This window comes from Salarias fasciatus, chromosome 11 (genome assembly GCF_902148845.1).
Source record: "Salarias fasciatus chromosome 11, fSalaFa1.1, whole genome shotgun sequence".
In the NCBI taxonomy this organism is placed as follows: domain Eukaryota; kingdom Metazoa; phylum Chordata; class Actinopteri; order Blenniiformes; family Blenniidae; genus Salarias; species Salarias fasciatus.
In genome coordinates, this window is record NC_043755.1 from 592,718 (window position 1) to 597,542 (window position 4,825).

A 4,825-nucleotide genomic window follows, 5' to 3' on the forward strand; every position below is an offset into this window, starting at 1 on the left:
CGCAACCCGCCCGAATGTAATTAAAGGACCTATATCATGCAAAATCCACTTTTTAAGGTTTTGAGCATGCCACAAAGTTGATTTTCCTTTAAAACCACCTCCAAAATGTTATTTGACTTCTTTATGGTAAATGGTAAATGGACTACACTTAAATAGCGCTTTTTCATCTGCATTTGCAGAGACCAAAGCGCTTTACACTGCAGGATCACATTCACCCCATTCACGGCACACATTCATCCACGCATGTCTGAGTAATCTTTTTTCAGTCTGCTGCTCTTTACAGCAGCCCCTCCCTTCGGGTAGAAAACAGAAACTCTTCAAACTTACGTATGTCACAAAAGTTTAACTCTTCCCCACCACTCTTCTCCCACCCCACCTCCGCGCAGACAACACGCCGACTGTCCTCTGACCAGCATGCAGCCGATTCGCGCCCCCCCCCCCCCCCCCCCCCCCTGCAGGCTCTCGGCAATCAGCGTTGCTGCTTTTTGTATCTCCGATTACGGATATAAACTTTAACCATCGTCAGAAACTCACCAAGCGCAGACCCTTCAGACTCTTGCTCTTGGTGAGTTTCTAACAGGAAAAGACGTTTTCGCGTCTTTGCGTGTAGAGAAGCTAAAGCTAAAGAGCTAAAGCTAACCCTTAGAGAAGCTAGAGCTAAAGAGCTAAAGCTGAACCTCAGAGAAGCTAAAGCTAACCCTTAGAGATGCTAACGAAGCTCTGATTGGTTGAAGTACGCTGTCAGTCAAAGTCCACAGGGGGAGAGGCGGGATTTTCAGTGAAACAGAGCGTTTTCTCTTCCGGGTTTCAAAATTAGCCCCAGGAAATCTTTTATTTCACACAAAATGGCTTTTCCTTAGCGCCAAAAATAAACTATTACCATGTTAATGCCAATAATAAGGTGGACTAGCTGAAGAAGCATGATACAGGCCCTTTAAAATCTTAATTTTTTCGACACGTCATCCGCCCGCAACCGCAATCCTCGCATCTCTAACACTCAGAACCAGAACACTGTCTCTGTGGGGCCAGACAACTAAACAAAAACTCCAAGATATCAAAACTGCTAGTTCTCTCATTTCCTGATAAGTTCTGAATGTCGCATTCGGAAAGAGGAGCTCATATTTCTTTCCACTAGTGGAAAAGTGAACAGACTCTTTCACAGTGGAGAGGTTGTAGAAATTGGTTCATTCATGTGTCCCAAGAGCCTGAAGTCAAGAGGCTTTGCTCTTCCAGGTTTCAAAGCTGTGTCCTTTGCTCGATGCTTTGTTTCACCAGCTCGTGATTTGTTTGACGGAGTGTGTGAGCACCTCTGAGGAAGAGTTATGGCTCTCCCGAGCTGCGCTATCACGACCGTCTGGCCCGCGCGGGAAGTGAAACCTGCCATATTACAATCTGATCTCCCATCTTCCTCTCTGTTCGCCAACATGACCCATTCCCAAACACCTTTCCTGGGCTTAGACGACCGAGTGAGAGCCTCAGCATCCAAATACAATTTCTATCTTAAACCTCTGCTGGGTCAGGCATCTTATCAAGATACCCAAGCAATCCTTAACCTGATGACTCCCTGTATGGGTATTACAGGCACATTTAAACCGGTGGGGCTCAGGGCGAACTCAGAACATGCCAGAGGGATTACATATTGAAACCTGGCTTAGCGGGAACTCCTTGGAATTACCCCGGAACACCTCGAGCGTGGGCTGGATAGAAGGATATTCAGGCCGCTAACTTGCTTATCATCTGGCCATAATGCCTGTGCAGCAACTTTTCTGCTGAACTTGCATAGAATGAGATTGAGGTTCCTGCATGGAGGCTGCGTCGCTACATGAAAATAATACACGCCAATGAAAACCGATTGCTTTGTGCAACAGAGGGGTAATAGACCATATCATGCCACAACTGATAGAAGCAATAACATTCAATTTAGACACGTGCATGAAATGCTTGTTTAACTATGGGAGGCATGCACACATAAAGCTCAGCGGCACCTCTGGTTTTGAAGATTTCAGGCTTAAATCCTGTGAAGGTTTGTTTGAATTATGTTCTTATTTTAAATAGCTAAAAGTCCCAGACGTTTCTGTCACTTTACATGATTTGACAGCGTAACAATAGCGCTAAAGGCTAATGATGTAGTGTCTGGATGTCACCGGCTTGATATTAAATGTCAACTGTGAGGTAGTCAGACAGATGGAGAAAGGCAGATAAGATGGGGGAGATGTGTGTGTGTGTGTGTGTGTGTGTGTGTGTGGTGTGGTGTGTGTGTGTGTGTGTGTGTGTGTGTGTGTGTGTGTGTGTGTGTGTGAACATGGAAAGCTGAAATTTCCCCATCACCTGAACACTGGCAGGCTGAGCTTCACCAGACGACAAACGAGTCGAACCTATAAGTAAAACTTTCCATTTCTTGATTTACCAACAGAGCGTCACTGAAATCATAAAATAAGAACAGCTAATTGGCAGCATGTTGAAATGAGCAAGCCTTTCTTTTTCTAGAGACGAGCTGCTTCTCGTAAGAATATTTTATGAAAGCTGAGGCAGGACAACCCTTGAACCTCATCATCTAATGAAACTGAATCAGCCATAAGCTCCAGTGCTGATGATAAATATTCCATCAAACATTCGAATCATGGCGTAAGGGACTTTATGGAGCCTTCTGAGCCAACTACAGGTGTGAAACAAGTAAAGTTACTCGTATAATTCACTGATTTATTCAGTTTGGTATGCATATCTAATATTCTACTTGATTATTTGATCAAATTCAGCTTTTTAAAAATTTCAGGTTTCAGCAGAATAAATTCAACATGAAAAACGATACAAGTTAACTTACAGTTTTAAGGAATCATACATTGACAAATGAATGTCTGTTCCCAAAAGAAATGCTGAATAAAATTCTAATCATTACAGTGTCAGGAACATGTTAAAACCTCAAACCCAAATGACAGTAATATGATATTAACATAAAAATAGGCAGCAACAGAACTGTAGCGGAGAAGTAGGCATTTAATACTACCTGACCAGAAATACTCATAATAATTCAAGTTGGCGCTCAGTATCTTAATAATATCATCATTAGAGAGACAGTTCTCTGTTAGAGGCGGCTGATCTCTATATGCCTCTGCCTGTATACACATCTCAGAGCTTCAAGGATCCCACCGTCTCCAGAACCACTTTGCTCATGATTTAGTACTAATAGCTTTTCCCCCTCCAACGCTTCTTGTGGCAGTAAAATACCTCTGATAAGGCAGATAATGACCAAGATAATAGACAACAATTTCCTTGTTTCTGCAGGTCGCGTGGTCTCAGAGGGTTTTTTTTTTTTCATTGTGGCCTTAGAGCCAGAATCTGTAACTATAAAAATGCACGTAGACACGGTGTATTTTGGTAATCTACGCCTACGCACGGTAACTATGCATACTGATGTACATCTGTCGGCTTGTTAATAGCAAGCGCGCTAACACCTCATTCACCTCGATGCATATTTACATGAATCCCGAGTTAATTCATACTCCAGGCTTGATTTTGGCTCCATCATTTCATTTATTGCACTTGCTATACCGCTGCAGAAACGTGTGACATGGAAAGTCTCGGATGTGGGATCGACGACCTTCACTTTATCTTATCTGCATTTTCCTACCTGAATCAATTTCACGTGTAAATCTAACCTTAATTTGTTTTCTTTGACGTTTCATTGTATGGATGTTGACTTTACCGAGCCTCTGATTGCATTTGAGTGCCTTAATTACATGCAGCGCAATTATCTTTAATCTATATATGCAAATAATTCATAAAATCCTGTACATTCGGCTCACATATTGGCGGTAATGCTTCTGCTCTTGTTCATTCTTAATTTAATTCATTCTGTTTTGTTTTTCCTGCAACAAAATGCATTTTCTCCAGAGGATCACTCAAGCTTTGTTAGGAGCTGTAGTTTTTAATTCATCATTAACCCAGAGTTTGTTAAGGTTATGTTTAATTATGCCAAAGTGTTGCAGTGCTTCCTCCAAGTGGTTCGCTTATCGAGGAGTTGGAGTTTCTTCACTAATAATTAAAGAAGGAGAAGGATCATTTATCAGCAGGCCTGAAGCTGTGTGTGTGGTGTGTGTGTGTGTGTGTGAGAGAGAACGGTGGAGCGACGCAACCACCCTTTATCACTTCTCAGAAGTAAATTTGGTGTTTTGGTGAAACCTAAAAAAGAGGCGGTTTCAAATTGTGCGTCTTGATTTGTGTTATCTCGATCCGTTTTAATTGCGTGTGTGATGACTTTCTCTATCAGGACAATTTTGAAACGTTGGGAGGGCTAATCTTTCCAAAAGCTGCACTTTGATAAACGGCGAGGCAGGCAGGTGGGTGTGCAGAACACAGAGGATGAGTGAGATAATAACACAGAAAAACACAATCGCCGGGCACAGAGATTGCAAAGATTAAAACCGATTAGCGAAACACAATGAATCAACAAATAACATTATTGCTTTTCTTGTTGCGAATTACAGACTGTCGCATCCCAGGGTCCCCGAGGCTTCTTATTTGGAAATCAGAACAAACAGCATGAAAATCAGGTTCACTCCCACTAGAAGAAAATATGAAAAGTCCATTTTACTGAAGGACATAACTCAGATTCGATAGCTTTGTAATTGTTTGTCCAAAAATAATAAGACGAAACGTTTCAAACGTTTCACTGTAAATTCTCAAAGAGACTTTCTATATCAATAATATGGATTGTATGTTGTAATAATGGGGATTCAACAAATCTCAGTCTTTTATGGTTATAAGTCGAAATAGTTGAAGAGCTGCCATCGGTTTATAGCTTTAGCATTATCCTGTCTCTGTTATT